The sequence below is a fragment of the Schistocerca serialis genome, chromosome 8 (genome assembly GCF_023864345.2).
Source record: "Schistocerca serialis cubense isolate TAMUIC-IGC-003099 chromosome 8, iqSchSeri2.2, whole genome shotgun sequence".
Classification (NCBI taxonomy): Eukaryota; Metazoa; Arthropoda; class Insecta; order Orthoptera; family Acrididae; genus Schistocerca; species Schistocerca serialis.
In genome coordinates this window covers 221,855,470-221,877,762 of record NC_064645.1, presented here as the reverse complement: position 1 = coordinate 221,877,762, position 22,293 = coordinate 221,855,470, and positions in this window count along the sequence as shown.

Genomic DNA, 22,293 nt, shown 5'->3' with positions numbered 1-22,293 from the left:
GGCATTCAAATTCGTTGACGTTGCCAGCTCACAACCAATTACTTTTCAACCCAACGTCGATCTCGGGCTGTGGTACAGATCACTCTGCTACCATAACCAAAATTTCGGTGGAAGGGGAGGGGGTGAGGAGGGGCCTCCCAATATCTCATTCTACACCACATATGACTTTTGCTGTATTTTTGGTGGTGATATTTTGTAAAGTAACAGCGATATACCAAAGTCATGCACCAGTCTCCACTCCGTATATGTAGTTCCTCAGAAACTATTTCTTTTGTATGCGGCATTTTAATAAACAGAGTCGAACAAAGAATTGTTAATAGATCTCTACAATACTCACATCTCCAAATGGTAAGACTGTTACAGACGCAAGTAACTGATTATCAATGTGTGTCTGGTCTATCTGATGCAGTTTAATGTGAAACTAGACATTTGAAAATCAATCAAGATATTTTCGACTTATTAGTTTCAATTAGTATTTTTTGACGTATTAGGTAACCCAGATGCCAGCTGCATTACACCATGGTGAAACACAGGTTTCGAAGTCAGACACTAGATTGTAAGGCGTAGCCAGGAATAGACACAGACTTAGACCAGACTGGTAGAGAATAATTATGAAGAGTAGAGCTGTGTTTAAGAGAATCCTCCAGAAGAATTAGTGTGAGAGAACGTGAATACTGAATTACTGAGAATTGGTCGTGCGCATTTGACATTCGCAAAGGACGTGGATACTGCGATAAGTTGTATGAGAGTGGGTATTCCAATGAACAGGAGAGAGCGGGAAGGCGGAGAGGTGACATAAAAAGCCTCTATGAAGGGGAGGGTTCGTCTGACGACTTGATAGAAAAATAAATTTGAGGCGGAAGACATAGGGGATCAGGGATTTGAATTTAAAAGAGCTCTTGAAGATTTGGGATCAAATAAAGCTGAAGGAATAGCTACTATACCACTGGATACTTAAAATCACTAGGTGCACTATGTGGGAAATGCAACAAAATGTCTATTCAGCTTGGTGTGTCCAATGTATGAGACTAGCGACATACCATCAGACTTCGGGAAATATATTGAAAGGTCTCTGTTGGATTCCTTTCATGTTAATTTCTTAAATATGTTGTCATTTACGGCATAAATTCCTCTTCTAAATTTGCTGTGGTGTTTCTGACTATCTGGGGGAGAGTGAGCAGTGGAACGTGTTACTTTTACACATAAACAAGAACAATCTGTCACACTACTACACTTTAAAACACAGTTTATATGTAATTTATGTCGCACAGTCTCATACGGAAACTATATCCGCTTTCTTTTATATACTGTATATGGTAAGATACGGCCATCCCCCTTCCCTTCTGTGTGAGAGGATGAATGAGCAAATTTATTTCTAGTTGCATGCTTGATGGTAGCAGACAAGCCTGTCTGCTAGAGAACAGTAAGACCAACGTCGGAACAGGTAGCTACGCTTTCTAAAAGCAGAGAGGTTTCTATTCTTAGTATAGTCCTGTCCGTCCCTTGTCATGTTGGTATAGGAAGCTGCCTCTCTGGTCACTTCCGTTTGTATCTATGAGGCACCCTCAGGTAGGGAACACGGCAGTCTGTCCGCGGCGAGCGTCTGAAGTGTAATTCGAGTGTGAAGTTCAGAATATCTTCCGGTAGTTGCTTTGTCACTACTTTGTGAATAAAGTGGAACCACGTGTTGATCAGTAACTCTAACTAAGATCATCAATCTTAAATGCGAATGTGCGTGAGATTATAACGTCTCGTCTTGACAATATTTTTCAATATAGCAACTTTTCTCTGTGTTCAACCCACGTGGGGTGTACTTTGTGAGACCAGTTACACGTGCTTATACAATTGTTTGACCCATCAGGTTAATAGTAAGACGATAGTAACCAGTTCGAGGTTTTTCTTTTGTAAAGCATGTGGTGTAAGCATCAAAGTAGCCCTCAGCTATTCTTTTCGGGAAGATTTCACAGAGAGTTTGTATGAATTTAGTATACCAGTGTGTGGTAATATCATGACGGGCAGGTTGCGCTACGAACGTAACTTCTTTGTGTGAAATTTGAATCGGTTGGTTGTGGTTAATTTCCTCTTGCATATGTTTCAACGTTCTTTGTGTGTTATTTTATGAATGCAGTGGTGTATGCGGTCTCCCAATCTTGGCTCCATATTTGATGTGGTCCGTAAGATTACAAACTCACATTTTCACAATCATAAATAAGGCACCAGTTTCGTTATGAATCAAGTTTAATATGCTGAAATTTTAACCGCACAATGATCAATGTTAAAATAAATGTCCAAAGATAAACTGATTTATTTCTTTTTATTTAAATTGTCACCGGTTATCGTAAGATGAGTACTAAAAGATTATAATTAATGTTAGTCTGGTTGGGAATTTGGTAAGCTAGACTGGGTACCTGGTGAAACAGTGGCTCAGTAATACAAGGTTAACTTCCCCAGATAGCTCACAACTTTTAACCCGCTTTTATTGTCTTGACTATCAGCACCGGTTTCAGGATGAATTAATGCGACAACATTACAATATCACCCACAAAATTAAGAAGACAGCAGCAGCCGGTAAGTGCGAGAAGTATTGCTCAATCAGTTCAACAGCCTCATGCACCCAAGCTACTGGAAAAAATATTATATGTAAGGACGGAAAATAAAATGGAGGATTTGTTAAATGACGGTCAGTTTGGCTTTACGTAAATTGCAGGGGTCAGAGAAGTGGTTTCTACCTTGCGTTTGATAATAGAAGTACGACACGAGAATACTCAAGATACGCCTGTAGTAACTGTCGACCTAAAAAAATCGTTCCGCATGCCAAATGGAGCAAGTTGTTCGAAAATAATAGAAAATAGGAATACGTTATAGAGATATAGGGGTAATATACGGTATGTACAAGACTAAAAAGAAACAATAATATTGGATGACCAAGAAGAAAGTGCTCAAATTAAGAAGGGTTCTACTGTTCAACCCACTCATCGAAGCAGCAAGCAAGGAAATAGAAGAAAGGTACAAGGGCGGGATTATAAATGGTTCAAATGGCTCTGAGCACTATGGGACTCAACATCTGAAGTCATCAGTCCCCTAGAACTTTGAACTACTTAAACCTAACTAACCTAAGGATATCACACACATCCGTGCCCAAGGCAGGATTCGAACCTGCGACCGTAGCGGTCGCGCGGTTCCAGACAGAAGCGCCTAGAACCGCTCGGCCACCGCGGTCGGCAGCGGGATTATAATTCAGGGTGAAAGAATATCAGCGATAAGACTCGGTGATGACATTGTTTTCTTCAAAAAGTAAAGAAGAGCTACAGGATCTGCTGAATGGAACGAACAGTCTAAAGAATGAAGAACATGCATTGAGAGTAAATCGGAAAAAGCAAACGTAATGAGACGTAAGAGAAATGACGACAGTGAAACGCTTGATGTCAGAACTGGTGATCACGACGTAGATGAAGTTAGGGAATGCTGCTGTCTATGCAGCAAAATAACCTATGACGGACGGAGCAAAGATGACATCAGAAACAGAGTAGCAATGGCAAAATGAAGATTTCTGGCCAAGAGAAAACTACTAGTATCAAACATAGGTCCCAATTTGAGGAAGAAATTTCTGAGAAAATACATTTGGAGTGCAGCATTGTGTGTTAGTGAAACATGGACTGTGGGGAAACCGGAATGGAAGAGAATTTTGTGCTACAGAATAATGTCGAAAATTAGGTTGACTGATAAAGTAGGGAACGAGGAGGCCCTGCGTAGAATCGAAGAGGAAAAGAATATATGGAAAACACTGCCCCGAAGAAGGGACAGGACGATAGAAACTGTGTCAAGACATTAGTGAATGATCTCTAAGGTAGTAACGGGAGCTATAGAGGGTGACAAGTATAGAGGAAGATAGAGATTTGAACACATCCAGCAAGTAATTGAGAACGTAGGGTATAAGTGCTGATCTGAGGTGACGAATATGACAGAAGAGGAAGTCATAGCGGTCTCCGTCAAAACAGTCGGAAGACCTTTATACGTATTCTTTTAAAGGAAATTGAAATACTAATAGCCAAGCGGTCTAAGGCGCTGTAGACATGGACTGTGAGGCTGATCCCGGCGGAGGTTCGAGTCCTCCCTCGAGCATGGGTGCGTGTTTTTGTCCTTGGGATACTTTAGGTTAACTAGTGTGTAAGCTTAGGGACTGATGACCTTAGCAGTTAAGTCCCATACGATTTCACACACATTTGAACATTTTTTGAATTACTAAGAAGAATTTAGCCACAGCACTTCCAGACATACTGAAGAAAAAGTTGAAGTATTCACAACACGTTTTACAGTCGTTTAATCTCTTTGCTTTGTGTATTGTGTGTGTTGTGTATTGAACTGGGGACCTAGAAACAACGGACAGGCTTCGTCCCGCCGTAGCCCTCCGTGGTTCACAACCCCACAACAGGCCACAGCAGTCCACCCACCTCACCGCTGTCTCACAACACCGAACCCAGAGTTATTGTGTGGTTCGGCCCCCAATGGACCCCCCTACGTCCCCTCCCCCGGTAACGTCTCATACCAGACAAGTGTAACCCCAAATGTTTACGTGGTAGAGTACTTATGGTGTACGAGCATGTGGAGACGGTGTTTGCGCAACTGTTTGCTTTACATTTTACAGCAGAATCTGGCTTTCTTGAAAAGCAGCTGGACTCAGTGTGCATACGAAGCTTTTCGTAGGTGACACACTTTACCACACAGACCGGCGTCACGAACGTTGGCCTGTCTGTAAACGCACTTGCATGGCAGCCCCTAGATGTTCTCCAGCGTCATGGACGCGTCTTGCGAGCTTCCCGCGACTTCTGGCAGCGGCAACAGCGCAGAGGGCGGCTGGGCGCGTGCTGTGACGCCTCTGCGCGCCGCGCCCGGCCTATTTGACTTGTGGCCCGCCGGCGCACGTGGGCAGGAAGCGGACACACGTGGCGCGCGTGGGCGCCGCCGGATGCCGCCTCGCCGCCTTCTGGACCGCCGCCGCCGCTGCAGCTGCCGCGCCGCCTGCCCCCGACCCTGGTTCCGCGGCCTCTGCTCCTTGCGCCCGTGAAGGCGTCCAGAAGTTAATGGGGGCTGATGCCTCGTAACTGTCGACGCAGAGGTTGCAGCAAAAAGTCTCAGAAGAAAGACAAAGAAGTCTACAGAATCTCAGCATGAGGCAGCTACATCTGTGACTGTAACTATACTTTCTTTGCGAGCAATCATAGGGTTAACACAGGAGGGTATTTTGTATCTCTGCTAGTCACATGTTAATGGAGTATGCAACAGAACTGGCCCCTGTCTTAGCAACACTCTACAGGAACGAAGCGTTCCTGGCCCCTGTCTTAGCAACACTCTACAGGAACGAAGCGTTCCTAGCCACAGGTCATTCTCGTTTTCAACAGAAATAGAAAACTATAGCCCTATATCTCTGACATTTGTCTCTTGTAGAATTTAAGAACGTGTTTTCTGTTCGCATCTTATGGCATTCCTTGAGCCCGGAAATCTCCTGAAATGGAATCATTATGCTGATGTGAAACCCAGTACGCTCTCTTCGTTGACGAGACCCAGGAAGTAGTAGATACATGCTTCCAGGTAAATGCTGTGTTCCTTTCGGAAGGTGTTCGATACAAGCCCGTGTTGCTGTGATGATTATTTCTAACAATAACTCCACGTATAAATACTTCAGCATATGTCAGACAATGTTATTCTGTCCCAGTGCTATGACCTTATACGAAAGTGAGTAATATGCAATCTCGCTTGATAGTCGGTAAGTCAGAGTACCAGTGGAGAGTATAACGATTCATTTATTTCACTTGAAGGTCCAACTAGCAGTAGCCTGTGAATCATGACGGGAACACCAGCTTCGCTGTGTGGCTGTGGGAGTTTAAAGTTTTCTGGGCTCAAGTCGAAAGAGCGAAGCCATCCACTCCTTACCAACACCTTCGGAAATAACGCGCGCCTGGTCGATTAGCGGAACCACTAACCCAGATTACTGCAAGAAAATGCACAAGCTGAAGACCATAAGACGTATACGCCTGACGCCTCCTGAGAGAGTAGGTTGCTTCCAAAATATAGGAATTTTTCCACAGTCAGCCATGTGAAGAGGAATCCAGAAACTGAGGAATTTTTCCACATGAAGTGCAGGTTCCCCTTTCTGAAAATCAACAAACTGTAGCGAATAGAGCGACTGAGATGGTCACAAGTTAACAGTTGTAACGGAGACGACTGGTGGTAGGGAGGAAAGTAAGTGTTCGAAGTTGAAATGAACCCCGACCACTGACTAGAGACAACGTAGTGGAAGTCCTTAACACAGTTCCGCCCCCTCAGAAACTAGTGGTTAATCACAATAAAGTACACTCCTGGAAATTGAAATAAGAACACCGTGAATTCATTGTCCCAGGAAGGGGAAACTTTATTGACACATTCCTGGGGTCAGATACATCGCATGATCACACTGACAGAACCACAGGCACATAGACACAGGCAACAGAGCATGCACAATGTCGGCACTAGTACAGTGTATATCCACCTTTCGCAGCAATGCAAGCTGCTATTCTCCCATGGAGACGATCGTAGAGATGCTGGATGTAGTCCTGTAGAACAGCTTGCCATGCCATTTCCACCTGGCGCCTCAGTTGGACCAGCGTTCGTGCTGGACGTGCAGACCGCGTGAGACGACGCTTCATCCAGTCCCAAACATGCTCAATGGGGGACAGATCCGGAGATCTTGCTGGCCAGGGTAGTTGACTTACACCTTCTAGAGCACGTTGGGTGGCACGGGATACATGCGGACGTGCATTGTCCTGTTGGAACAGCAAGTTCCCTTGCCGGTCTAGGAATGGTAGAACGATGGGTTCGATGACGGTTTGGATGTACCGTGCACTATTCAGTGTCCCCTCGACGATCACCAGTGGTGTACGGCCAGTGTAGGAGATCGTTCCCCACACCATGATGCCGGGTGTTGGCCCTGTGTGCCTCGGTCGTATGCAGTCCTGATTGTGGCGCTCACCTGCACGGCGCCAAACACGCATACGACCATCATTGGCACCAAGGCAGAAGCGACTCTCATCGCTGAAGACGACACGTCTCCATTCGTCCCTCCATTCACGCCTGTCGCGACACCACTGGAGGCGGGCTGCACGATGTTGGGGCGTGAGCGGAAGACGGCCTAACGGTGTGCGGGACCGTAGCCCAGCTTCATGGAGACGGTTGCGAATGGTCCTCGCCGATACCGCTGGAGCAACAGTGTCCCTAATTTGCTGGGAAGTGGCGGTGCGGTCCCCTACGGCACTGCGTAGGATCTTACGGTCTTGGCGTGCATCCGTGCGTCGCTGCGGTCCGGTCCCAGGTCGACGGACACGTGCACCTTCCGCCGACCACTGGCGACAACATCGATGTACTGTGGAGACCTCACGCCCCACGTGTTGAGCAATTCGGCGGTACGTCCACCCGGCCTCCCGCATGCCCACTATACGCCCTCGCTCAAAGTCCGTCAACTGCACATACGGTTCACGTCCACGCTGTCGCGGCATGCTACCAGTGTTAAAGACTGCGATGGAGCTCCGTATGCCACGGCAAACTGGCTGACATTGACGGCGGCGTTGCACAAATGCTGCGCAGCTAGCGCCATTTGACGGCCAACACCGCGGTTCCTGGTGTGTCCGCTGTGCCGTGCGTGTGATCATTGCTTGTACAGCCCTCTCGCAGTGTCCGGAGCAAGTATGGTGGGTCTGACACACCGGTGTCAATGTGTTCTTTTTTCCATTTCCAGGAGTGTATATGAAAGAGAAGTTTATGAAAGTAAGAGCAATTCTTATCCGGTAAAGTCCATCCCACCAAACGTGAGAGGCAGTTCGCCCCCATAAACCGATCCGAAAATGTAAAACTCGTAACTTCAGAAATAACTCTTGCTGCCGTCCAGAGAGACGTTGTTGAAGACCTCGTTGGTGGATCTCCAATGCCCGACACCTACCGTATCTATATGAATATGGTACATGTTCTTTCGGACATATCCGAAAGAACAGATACCATCTTCATATATACATGTAGTTAAGGTTCACCGGGCATTTGTCCATCTTCTTCTGTACGGATGCACAAACAGTGCCGGAACTCTTACAGGAATCGGCGGTAAAGCTGCGAGTAACGAGTCTGATGGGCAGGGGCACTATGAATGTAGTGCGGCACAATAAGTTTCGAATGTGGGTCTCACGGCAGGCGTGCCAGAAATCAGTCTCTCCAGTCGCACTATCCTCTGTGTTTTCGGTGGCTCAGATGGCCGGCACGGTAGCTCAGCGTGTTCGGTCAGATAGAGCCGGTTGGCCTCTGTAATAAAAAACTGGGGGGAAGGATCAACCACCGAACTTGAACAGGATGTCTTGCGACGTCCGCAACGACCAAACACAACGATCAATAACGAACAAAATGCAAAAAAAAAAAGATTTAAAAAATGGATAGTGCGTCTGCCATGTAAGCAGGAGATCCCGGGTTCGAGTCCCGGTCGGGGCGCACCTTTTTAACTGTTCCCGTTGACTTATATCAACGCCTGTATGCAGCTAAGGATATTCATTTCATGGTAATTCCTACCGTATCTGTCTACCGCCGCGACCCAGTGCAGTCCTCGTGATGTTAAAAATTCACACCAGCCAGCGTAATACTTCACAACTTGCAGCCATCTCGCCTTACCGCATCTCAACAGATAATATAATGCGACCGAACCAGCAACAATTAGCGCGCCGGAAATTTTCTAGTCCAGCAATGCTTAATAAGCTTCACTTATCCCAGTTTAAAATTCAGATTCATGCTTGTATTTGCTAATGTCATTATTACAACTAGTGTGTGTTCCTTGCATTTTAATCTCTGAGTTGCTCATTAGATTCGATTAGTTGCTTTCCATTGCTTTCACAGTCATTCACAGGTAACGGTTTTGATTGTTTGACTTATTTTGAAGTCAAATTGCACTCGTGAATCTTTAATCTTTCAATTTTAGTTTACGTATCATAAGTCATTAATTATAATTTAAGGCCAGATTGCTTATTAGGTGCCCCAAACCTTATTTCAAGCACATCTTAATACTTTGACAGATTTTGTGCATTTATGTTCTTGAATGCAGTTAATGAATAAATTGTATTACATGTTAATTTAAAACCATTCTCACGGTTCATTTATCTACAAACTCCAGTACACTAGGCATCCTAATAACCAAAATACGATCGTACGGAGTGCCAGACTAACTGTGTGATGGATTGAAGAGTATCTAGCAAACAGAACTCAGATTGCCATTCTAAATGGAGAGTAGTCTTCACACGGAATAGTCTTCAGGCGTGCCTCAAGGGAAAGTTACTGGACCGTTATTAATTATCTAATGGATTACGTCTGGAGTTCCACGAGGATTTTCGCGCATGACGCTGTTGTATACAGAGAAGTCACAACGCCTGTAGACTTTTGCGAAATGCAGGGAGACCTGCAAAGGATCGACTCTTGGTTCAGGCAGAGACAATTACGCTCAGCATAAACATTCGTACCTATTGCGTATACATAGACGGAAAGACTCTTTATTGAATGATTAGGGGCTTGCAGAACCGTCACTGGAAACAATTACTAGCGTAAGATATGTACAGTAGGAATATGTGTGCAGAGTGAATGGCAGTGTATCGACCACATAAAATTAATCGCGGCTAGGGCACCTGTCAGAATGAGTTTCATTCGAAAGATCCTCAGGAAATGTAGTTCACCAACAAAGGAATTAGCTTGCAAACCACTCGCTCTATCAGTACTGGAATGTTCGCTCGTCAGTATGGGATCTGCACGAGACAGGATTGATAGAGGAAACAGACACGTTGCAAAGAAGCGCAGCACGGTAAGTTACAGGTACATTCAGCAAGCGCGAGAGCGTTACGTTGAGAGAGCAAGACAGATATTCCGTGTCACAGTTGGGTCTACTGTTAAATTTCCGACAGCGTATGTTCCTAGAAGGGTCAACTAATATATTGGTTCCTCCCACGTATATATCTTGCGAAAAGACCATGAAGATAAAATTAGATACTTTCAAGCCCAAGCGAAGGCTCACGAGCAAGCAATAGTTCTTTCCTCGAACTATATGTGACTGCAACTGTAAACGGATTAAGTGACAGCGGTACAGAAACTACCCTCCGCCACACAGCGTACGGTGCCTTGTGTAATGTAGCTGTAGACGTAGATGATCGTAAAAACAACTGCCCATATGCTTCCGTCGAGCCCTGATTTCGCTTCTCTTGTCTTCGTGACAGTAGGGTCGTTGTGCATTCTGTCTTGAATGACCGGTTCTCTAACTTTCTCAGTATTGTTCTTCGAAAACAACTTCTGTCCTCCAGGGAAACCCTTTCGCCTTCATGGAGAATTTCCGTAATACTGAAGTATTCATGGGAACCGCCGGTAACAAATCTAACAGTATGTCTCTCAACCATGTCTTTCTATAATCCTACCTGGTAGAATTGCCAAACATTGGAGCAGTAGCCTACTCAAGAATGGATCGTACATACGTTCTGTACGCTGTTACTTTCATTAATTAGTTATACTTTCCTAGGATGATCCCAACAAAACGAAATCGACAACTGCTAACCAACAAGCGAATTTATGGCTCATTCTATTACATTTCCTCTGCGAAATTAGGTTTGGATAACTTACACCGGCCGCTGTGACCGAGCTGTTCTAGGCTCTTCAGTCTGGAACCGCACGACCGCTACGGTCGCAGGATCGAATCCTGCCTCGGGCATGGATGTGTGTGTTGTCCTTAGGTTAGTTACGTTTAATTAGTTCTAAGTTCCAGGGGACTGATGACCTCAGATGTAAAGGCCCATAGTGCTCAGAGCCATTTTTGAACTTGACTTACGTGTCTACGTCAGGCAGCACAACACTAATACTCTGTTTCATCATTAAAGGATAATTTTCCTACTCGTTTGCATTAACTTATATTTCCCAAGTTTAGAGCTAGCTGCCAGTCATCAAACCACATAGAAATTTTATACATCCCATCCTTATCCTTCGACAATTATTCTAAGACGACACTTTCCCGTACACCGTATACTATAGGATGCATCCTTTATTTATAAAAGTATAGACGGAGGAAATTAAAATGTCCTGTGGTGCCTCTCCTGCTCCAAGTCGGCCCGTTTGACGTCCTACTCCACTTAACATGGTTATTCTCAGAAAGCAAGAAATCCTCGTTGGTATTCAGATTCTTTTCTAGACACGCCCAGAATAGAGAATGTTTTTAAATTTCCTTTGGAAAGTGTGAGATAATTGTCTAAACAAGAAGCCATATCTACGTCTGTAGTGTTACATTGCTACAAGCGACACAAGTGACGACTGTTATATTATAACCATTACAATGTAAAACAAAGTTTTACGTACTAATTGAATGTGCTGGAGAAGAGAGCAACAGTAATTTGCTGTGACCCTGGTAATTAATATTCATGTATGAACGATATAATTACAACCACCACACGGCACACACCCGTGACATGTTGCGTTATTGATCATCATCAAGTTGCATAAATACATTTCAAACAGTTACGTCATACTTTGTTGTGGATCACGGTCTCGTGTCAATATTTTTAATATAAAGGATGTAGTAAGCTTAGAACTGAGCTCTCCGCCGACGAGCAGGTCAACAGACACGGGGTACATAAGAGGAATTATGAAGGACAGCGTAATGTGATGCAGGGTTTAATACAACGGACTCGCTTTCATAAGCAGGACGGTTCAAATCCCCGTCTGACAATCCAGTTTTTGGTTTCCCGTGGTTTCCCTAAATCGCTGCAGGCGAATGCCCGGATTGTTCCCTTCAAACGGTCCAGCCAATTTTCTACCCTATTCATTCAAAATTCGAGCTCGTGCTCCGTCTCTAAAACTTCATTGTCGATGAGACGTTAAAGACAAATATCCCTTCTTCCTTTTTTTCCGTATTGGGGAAGGACCACTTGGGAAGGCGGAGGTAACTCTTTCACTACATCCATTGCGGAACATTAGGGTAACCAAGGAAAACGCCTTCCTTTTGTGGAATATAAACCCTAGCTTTTCCAAATGCGAACCCAGTGCTACGCTTTCTTCAGTCATTTTTGCAAGAGAATCTGCCATAATCTGATAATCAAGAAAAATAAACAGCCACAGGCCTCATTCGCGGCGTCGGGGCATTCATGACACATAAGTGCATTGGCAGTGTCTACTGATCTCATTAAAATACCATAGCATCATTCATGGAACAATACACTTCGTAGAAAATGGGTGTCCTAGAGCAATTGAAGGAAGCACCAGAGCATGCGAGAAGTGTTGCAGCAGTGAGTGAATGCCACAAGGAAAAACATACAGATCAGTCGAATACCTAATGAGAGATATTGAGCACCGCACAAACGAAGAACACTGCGAGACAGGAAAAAAAATTCAACAGAAATGGTAAACCCAGAATACTAGGTCTTGCCGTAAATGACCTGACTGAAATACACTTTGTGTAGGGCGTATATTAAGGGGAGACAGAAGGCAAGTGGGTTTCAAAAATTCGATTTTTAGACTTTAGCATATTTGAAATGCCTGGTATTTCCTGTGTGAAACAGTTTTTGTTTTATATAAACACGGCAATTTTTTCGTGAGATGTGATGGTTTTCCTGACGCTCTGTGCAATATGGGGATGGTGCCAGCAAGGCTTATGACCGGGTATGTGCAGAACAACCCTGTGGTCCTAATGTCACAATTTCTATACCAGTGTGCACTGGGCATGTCCAGAAGAGAATGGGGTCTAGGTTGAGAAGATTATTGAAAGAAAAGTCAAAAATAGTATTGGAAGATGGTAAGAAGATAGGTGGTAACGGTTGCCCGACAAATGAAGAAATAGATAGATTACAGAATTATTATGGCTTGGCCATAAGAAATGTAGGGAATTTAGAAAACATAAAAAAAGCTGTATGGGCTACTTATTCCTTAAGCTTTCCACGTATGAAAATCCAGTGCACGGTCTTTGCCCGAATGATCCTGACACTTGGTCCAAGTACAGGAGAAGAGCCAGATATGACCACAAACATTCTTTACCCGTATCAGTAATGAATAAAATTAAACCCATACTTAGAGACTTTTGTGAAGATACCTTGTTGAAGAAATGTCTTCATGGGAAAACCCAAAATTTAATGAATGTGAGAATTCTGTCATTTGGAACTGGTTAAAAAAACTGTATTTGTTCAGATTACAACCCTCAAATTTGGTGTTTATGATGCTATTTTATGCTTCAATCATGGTGTAGTTAGAAAATTGTTTTTTTTTTGGAATTATTGGGCATAAAAGCTAGTGGAAATACGGCAAAATTCGTGGGGCAAATAGATAAAGAGAGAATCCACAAAGTAGATATTGTTTATTTAAAATGCGCAAAAGAAGCCAGACAGAAAAGAAGGGGCACCAAGTGAAGAAAAGAGCTGTATGATCCAGATGATGCTGAGTATGGTGCAGGAAAATATTAATGGTAAGTCATTCTCATCAATAACAATACTAGAACTGCAATATTCAACTTTAAATCGAATCTTCTCAAAACTACATGGGACTTAACTGCTAAGGACATCAGTCCCGAAGCTTACACACTACTTAACCTAAATTATCCTAAGGACAAACACACACATCCACGTCCGAGGGAGGACTCGAACCTCCGCCGGGACCAGCCGCACAGTCCATGACTGCAGCGCCCCAGACCGATTGGCTGTTCCCGCGCGGAAATAACCCCCCACCACCACCCCCGAGTTCTCCTCGTGGTTATTGCACATTGCCATCGAACATAGGTCGTTGTCGTATTAAAGTGACTGGACCGTATAGGATGCTATAATTTACATAGACACATATGAAGCAAAAAGGCACAGAACGCTTTGCAAATATGCTCACCAGTAAAAGACAAAATGTATGTTGACCGTTTGCTAAGGCAACAAAACCTTGACAGTTTGGCCACAGAGAGCGAACGTAACCGGTAAACCATCTGTAAAATCATGTGAATATCAGATGAGATCCCGTGCAAAAGATATACGTACACTAACAGAATTATACAGGAAAAGGAAGAGACAGTCTATTTAATGAAGAAGAATAATTATTAGAAAATAATAATTAGTGCAAGAATTCTTCAAATGCAGTTTTGAGAGTGTCTCAGCATTTGAATTTTCGTAATAGATTAAAAATATGTGCCAGAATGGATGTCAACGAAAGGGAATTGACTTTCTTGGACAGTGAACTGTAGGGATTCGCGTACAAGGATTGCTCAGTAGGTACGAATATAAAATTCTCCGGACTACGGTGTGATTCCGACTCTCGGCCACACTGAAAGCTCATAAGGTTCATAAAAGCGCACTTCCAGCTGAAAAGTGGAACATTCATTCTGGGAATGCGCTATTTGCGAAAATTTCTGGCAGAAGGCTTGCAACAGGTATTTTCATATCTGTAGTGTACTTGGAGTGCAGAGAACGTGCTAAGAAACTAAAATATTCTCATACAAGTTTCAAACGGATCTGAAGATAACCTTTGAGAACGTTTTCCAAACAAGTAAACTGTTATGTGTAACTATGTAAATGTAAAATTTCCGTAAGGAATTGCTAACATGTAATCAGTTTAGTAATTCGGTAATATTCTCAGTGTTGTATGTGACATCACTTGTGAATTAATGGTTCAGATGGCTCTGAGCGCTATGGAACTTAAATTCTGAGGTCATCAGTTCCCTAGAACTTAGAACTACTTAAACCTAACTAACCTAAGGACATCACACACATCAATGCGTGAGGCAGGATTGGAAACTGCGACCGTAGCGGTCGCGCGGTTCCAGACTTAAGTTCCTAGAACCGCTCGGCCACCCTGGCCAGCACTTGTGAGTTAATTCATGCTGTATGCATTACTATAAATTTGTATGTTCGATCGAATCGGTTCTAATTTTGTGTGCTGGAATGAATCAGTTCTCTAAAATGGCTATTCATACTGTACGTGGTCTTATAATTTTATATGCTGGAACGAACTGATTCTCTAGAATGGCGATTTGAGTAATATGAAACTGAATAACGAATAATTTGTACAAGCGGTGCTCCACAATTGTAACAAATTTATGTTGAAAGTGCTGTCAGCTGCAAAGATAGATCTCTGAATTTTGATACGAGTTTTGGACATAAATGATCGTCCTGAGTTAGAGAAGCTGTCTCTTTATCGTCCCTGTAAGTCAGCAATCTTGACTTCGGAAACGACCATCTGTTACGAACTAGTTATCATAACGTCAAATCTAATACAATTTTTTTTTATCTTCGGTAAAATTTAAATTAAATACAAGCTGAGAGTATGCCGCGATTGTCTGTAATTGCTAATTAATTGGCTAATTACACACTGACGTAATCACATTGGTTATTAATTAGTAATTAATAGGATCATTACATCCACAATATAACCTCATGTGTTCGAAAGCAAATCTTATTTTATCAGTATTATCAATTTTTGGAGAAAATTTAACATTTTAGTAACTAAATCGAACAAATATTATTTTCGATATAATGATTTCTTACTTGTAAGGATGAAAAGCTGATGATTTCTGAGAAAGAATCTGACGTCATATGTTTGAAACGCTGAGCAGCAGTTCGTGTTTCCAGCGTGACTTTTTATGAACAAGAATAGTGGCGCACCGTTGCTGTTCGGGCACAGCGTCGCTCGCTGCATCGCAAAGCAGTGCTGCCAACGGCGTCGGGACGCGGATGAGTAGGTAGCTAATAAGTTTAGCACAGGGCGTGCGTGTTTCGTGAGCCTCCGGGTGGTTGCACCTGCAGAAGAACTTTTTCAGCGGCGCCTCAGCGCAGGCAGGCTAATGGAGAGGAGTGGTGTGATGTGTTGGCTGCTTGTAGTGGGAGGGGAGGAGGGCAGCAGCGCGACGGGGGCGGAGTTGTGAAGTAGGACTGGGGAGGGGGAGGGGGGCGAGAGCAGTGGAGTGCTCCGCGGCAGCAATTAGTGTCTCACGAGGCCAGTCGGGGTAACTCTGACACCTCAGGTGCCACTTGTCGCAAGGCTCCTACCAACAGGCCGGGTGTTGTAGCTCCCGCCAAGGTATTTTATGTGGCACCACAATACCCGACGCTTGTATAAAATACCTTGTCACTCTTCGCTCACATCAACTTGTTTGGGCTATAGTTTATGTACGCCTTTATTTGTCGGGACATATTTTGAGTAATATGAGATTAACGATGAACTTGACATCAAATTTGACCCCCACGAAGTAGGCGATTGTAGAAATTCTGCTACATTGGAGACAAAATGATGGGTTACGGTGGAAAGAAGAACGATACAAGATATACAATACTTCTGATGAACAGCACCTTCCTCGGTAAATTGACTTGACTGCTTCCCGCTGCGGATTCCCATTTGAGTTCCCGAAGCATCTCCGTAATACCTGTGTGCACGATCGAATCTATGCGCAACCAGCGGAAAAATGCTCCTTAGCGGAGCTCAAAGAAGGCAAATATCTGTTGTTTAAAAATCTCTGAATGAAGAGTGTGCATACCATTCTGTAGTGCAACATGGGATTTCCAGAACTTTGCAGCATATTTCTCCGTCACGTTATAAACTACGTTTCCACCTCACACCGTATTTTACGTGCGCTGTTTACATGTACAAGTCGCATAACTTTGAACCTTTGTATCTTGGATACGGGTAAAAATACCAAGAAAATATTCAAGCTTTTTCAAGATTAGTATCTTAGCATTATTACGTAAAAATTTCAGCCATTTTCTGGAATCCGGCTAGTTTTCGGTACGAAAAACATGGTATAATAACGCTGTTTGGGTTTTTGTAAGAAACTACCCGTGAACTAACGAAGGTTTTTGAGAACGCCCAGATTGCGCTTCTAGATAAATGCCTCGATAATATACTGTTAAAACCTAAGCAGTTTTCTGTGGTTATTTAATATTTGGTTTACGCCTCGTACTGGAAAAAAAATTCTTCAAATGGCTCTGAGCACTATGGGACTCAACTTCTGAGGTCATTCGTCCAGTAGAACTTAGAACTAGTTAAACCTAACTAACCTAAGGACATCACACACATCCATGCCCGAGGCAGGATTCGAGTCTGCGATCGTAGCGGTCTCGCGGTTCCATACTGCAACGCCTACAACCGCACGGCCACTTCGGCCGGCCCTCGTACTGGATTTTACACGCGTATTTTACGTGTAGATGAAGTATACTTTTCAATCTCTGTATCTCGGAAACGGGTAAAGGTAACAAGAAAATGTTTCAGCCTGTACGCAGTCGAGATCTCAGGAATATATCGTAAAAATTTCTGCCGTTTGCTCTGCGTAGCTGTCTTGGAATCTGGAGTTCGATTTCGGTGAGAAGAAATGGTAAATAAATCTTTTTTGTGTTCTACTTCTCCATAAGCCTCTTAAGTCCCACTATACACGACATCTAATGCAAAAATACATGATTTGCTCTATTTACCTACCAGTAGGAAGTGTGTAAAATACATACTTTGATCCAGTACTGTAATATAGTCACACTAAGACCGTCCTTCTTTTGGTATACAAAGGGTACCTAGTTGAAGGGCTGTCCAATGTTAGCCTTCCTATATATCACCAACAGAATCAGAGATATGAGCCCAGAAAGAATCCCATTTTATGCCCGGCCTTTTCGTAATATATTAAATCTAGAGCCTCGGCTCTTAATTGTTTCGATGTCTTCCTTTAACTCGAACTGGAGGGGTCCCAAGAACTCGAACAGTACTCAAAAATGTGTCACACTTGTCTTATATATATGGTGTCCTTTACAGATGAACTTTCTTTCTTTTTTTTTTTTTTTTTTTTTACTTTTCTTCTGACTGGAGTAATGCGACAGGTCAGGAATTTCTCTCCTGTACCAACCTTTTCATCTCAGAGTAGCACATGCAACCTACGTTCTCAGTTATTTGCTGGACGTTTTCCGATATCTGTCGTCCTCCATAGTTTTTACCCTCTGCAGCCCCCTCTAGTGCCATGGAAGTTAGTCCGTGATGTCTTAACACATGTCCTATCACCCTGCGTCTTCTTCTTACAAGTGTTTTCCATACATTGCTTTCCTTGCAGATTCTGCGGAGAACATTCTCTTTCCTTGTCTTATGAGTCCACCCAATTTTCAACATTTTTCTCTAGCACCACAGATCAAATGTTTCAATCCTCTTCCGTTCCGGTTTTCCCGCAGTCGACGTTTCACTACCATAAAAGTGCTGTTCTCCGAACTAACGTTATTCTTAAATATTTAATAGATATGACTGTGTCAAACATCACACTACTAATGCTGTATACGAACTTAACTGGATTGTTTTCCTTACTAAGCTACATTAACTTACATTTTTTTTACATTTACAGCCATCTGCCATTCATCACACCAACTAGCGGATCGAGGGCTTCTATCCAGTCACTCGTCGTTCAGTCCTGGGTAGCAGCTGAAGACAGCAAAACGAAAGCGGAAGTTTTAAATTTCGGATTTAAAAAAAACCATTCACTCAGGAGGATCGTAGAAACATACCGTCTTCTACTGTCTCACAGAATCCCGCATGGAGAACGTAGAAATCAGCATCCCTAGCGTCGAGAGGCAACTGAAAGAGTTGAAAACAAAAGTAACCAGGTGAAAGTGGAATCCCAGTTCGGTTTTACAGCGAGTGCTCTGCGGCATTGACCCCTTACTTTGTTTTCATTTATCACGAATCCCTTAAGACTGAAAAAAGAGCAGGTGTCTCCAGAAATACAAGAGAAGAAAAGGAATGGACCCGCGTTATTATAGACATCGGTTTACTGCAGAATTCTTGAACACATTCCGAATTCGAATATAATTAATTTCCTTGAGACAGAAGGGCTCCAGGCCACAAATCAGCAGGAATTTAGGAAACATCGCTCGTGCGAAACTCAGCTTTCAGTTTTCTCCCATGTTATCCTAAAAAACATGGAATGCGGGCAAAAGGCAGATTCCATATCTCAAGATTTCCGAAAAGCGTTTGGTACGGTGCCCCACTGCTACAGTTGACGAAGGCCTGAGCATACGGATTAGGTCCGTGATTTGTGAATGGCCCTAACGCTTTTGAGTAATAGGATTATGTTGTCCTCGACAGCAGGTGTTCACTGGAGACAAGGGTATCGCAGCAGTGTGGCAGAAAAGTGTAATGGGACAGCTCTTGTTCTTTATAAACACTTAAGCTTGGTGGACAGAGTGGGCAGAAATCTGTGGTTGTTTGCTGATGGTGCTGTGGTGTACAGTAAGGTGCCTAAGTTGAGAAAAACGGTTCATATGGCTCAGAGCACTATGGGACTTAACATTTGAGTTCATCAGTCCCCTAGAACTTATAACTACTTAAACCTTACTAACCCAAGGACATCACTCACATCCATGCCCTACGCAGGATTCGAACCTGCAACCGTAGCGGTCGCGCGGTTCCAGACTGAAGCCCCTATAACTGCTCGGTCACAGCGGCCGGCTAATTTGAGGACTGTGGGAAGATACGACTCAGAAAACATTTCTAGTAGCGTAATGAGTGGTAGCTTGCTCTAAATGTAGAAAAATGTAAGTTAATTCGGATGTGTAGGAAAAAGAATCCAGCAACGTCTAGGATTAATGGAAGATTTCGAAGAAATTCAGAAGCGTGCTGCTAGATTTGTTTGCGGTAGGTTCGATCAGCATGCAAGTATTGGGAACCTACTTCTCGAACTCATATTGGAATCCACTGAGGGAAAGCAATATTCTTTCCGCAAGGCACCGTTGAGGAAATTTAGAGAACGGGCATTTGCAACCCACTACTGTTCGATTCTACTGAATCCAACGTAGGAAGAGAAGATGAGAGAAGTTAGGAATCTTACTCTGGCATGTAGACAGTCGTTTTCCCCTCGCTCTATTCGCGAGTCGAACAGGGAAAGGAAGGTAATAATGGTACAAGACAACCTCAGTCACGCTTCGTACGGTAGATTCCCGAGTATGTATTCGGATGTAAATGTCGAAATTAAGTCCAAGTCATATTGTACCTTCCTACAGTTACTAAATGGTGCCAACTTCCCAAACACCATAGCACCATCACCAAAAATCTGTCGTTTGCTGCTCACCATGTTCGCCATATCATTTATGTACACGCGAAATAATAGCGGATCACACATTTCCCGGTCCACTCCTGACGATACCTGTGGCTCTGATGAACAGACGCCGTCGAGAGCAATGTACTGAATTCCGTTACTTAAGAAGTCTTGCAGCCAATCACATATCTGGGAATCTGTCCCGTATGTTAGAACTTTCGTTAACAGTCTACAATGGGGCACTTTTCGGAAATCTAACAAAATGAAATCTGCCTGTTTCCTTCCATCCATGATCGCAGGAATCATGTGAAAAAAGGCTAAGCTGAGTTCCGTACGAGCGAATCTTTTCAAAATCTTGCTGATTACATCTGCGTCTATACCAAAGCAAGTTTACAATATTTGGCGGAGTGTACTTCTGGTACCACTAACTGATCCCACGTTCCCTGTTCCACTTGAGAATGACAAGTAGGAAGATTGTTAGTAAGCCTCTGTGTTAGCTATAATTTCTCGAATTTTCTCCACGTAGTCATTTCGCTATATGTACGTAGGAGGAAGTATTATGTTGGTCGATGCTTCCCGCAAAGTGCTCTCTCAAAATTTCAGTAGTAGACATCCACATCCTACATCTACGAGATGTACTCCACTAGCCACCAAGCGGTGTGTGGGGGAGGGCACAACTCGCGCCAAAGTCATATTTCCCCCCTTCTGTTCCACATGCGGATCGCGCGAGGGAAAAACGACTGTCTGAACGCCTCAGTACAAGTTTGTATTTCCCTTATCTTTGAATCGTGATCAATGCTAAACTTTCTATGAGATTTGTAACTCTCTCGCGATGGCTAAATGTACCAGTCACGAATCTTGCCGCTCTTCTTTGCACCTTCTCAATCTCTTGAATCAGACCCAACTGGTTAAGGTCCTATACAGACGAACAATACTCCAAGACTGGACGAACCAAGTACTGTAAGCTATTTCCTTTGTTGAAGGACTGCATCGCTTCAGGATTCTACCAATAAACCGCAATGTACAGTTCACCTTACCCGTTGCTTGTGTAATCTGATCATTCCATTTGAGACCATTTCGAATAGTCACACCCAGATACTTGACGGACGTTACCGCTTCCAAAGACTGGGCATTTCTTCTGTACTCGTACATTAAAGGGGATTTCGCCTTGTTATACGCAGTAGGTTACACTTATTGAGAGATAACTGCCAGTCATTACACCAAACATTTATTTTCTGCAAATCCTCTTTGATTTCTTCATAACTTTCGTGTGATACTACTTTCCTGTAGACTACAGCATCATCAGCAAACAGTCTAAGGCCACTGTCAATACCATCAACCAGATCGTTTATGTAAATCGTAAAAAGCAGAGGACCTGTTACGCTGCCCTGGGGCACACCTGAAGTTACGCTTGTTTCTGTTGAAGTCACCCCGTTCAGCACGACATACTGCTGCCTGTCTGTTAGAAAACTTTCTATCCAACCTCATATATCATCGGATAGACCGTAAGCGCCCACTTATTGTAGCGAGCGACAGTGCGGAATTGAGTCGAACCCCTTTTGAAAGTCGAGAAATATGGCATTAACCTGGGAGCCGGTATCTAGAGCCTGTTGTATATCATGCACAAAGAGGGCCAGCAGTGTCTCGCATGACGGCTGTTTCCTAAAACCGTGCTGGTTTCTGCAGATAAGCTTCTCAGAGTCTAGAAAGGTCATTATGTATGAATACAAAATATGTTCCATGATTCTACAACAAATCGATGTCAGAGAAATTGACCAGTAATTGTGTGCATCCCATTTTCTACCCTTTTTATAGATTGCTGTCACCTGGGCCTTCTTCCAGTCCCTTGGATCTTACCGCTGTTCCAATGATCTCTGATAGATGATGGATAAGAATGGTGCTTCCTGACATGAACATCTTGCTTAGGCGACAGTCAACTGCTAGTACAAATTAAAAAAAAATGCATAACACAGTTCTGTCTGTACTAACGGTATTTCATTTTTCTAACGGTTTCGGTTCTGAACCATCATCGACGGCATTCTTTCATTCCTGCCGTTGGTGATAGTTCAGAACCGAAACCGGTAGAAAAATGAAATTTACTTATTACAGACAGCACAGTGTTATGCATTTTTAAAACTGTCTGTGATCCATAGAACCTCTCCTGTACCGTCTGCCACTGGAGTTTGTTGAGTATCTCTGCTTGCGGAATCCATTTTGACAATATATAGGAGATTTCCATTTTGCACAAA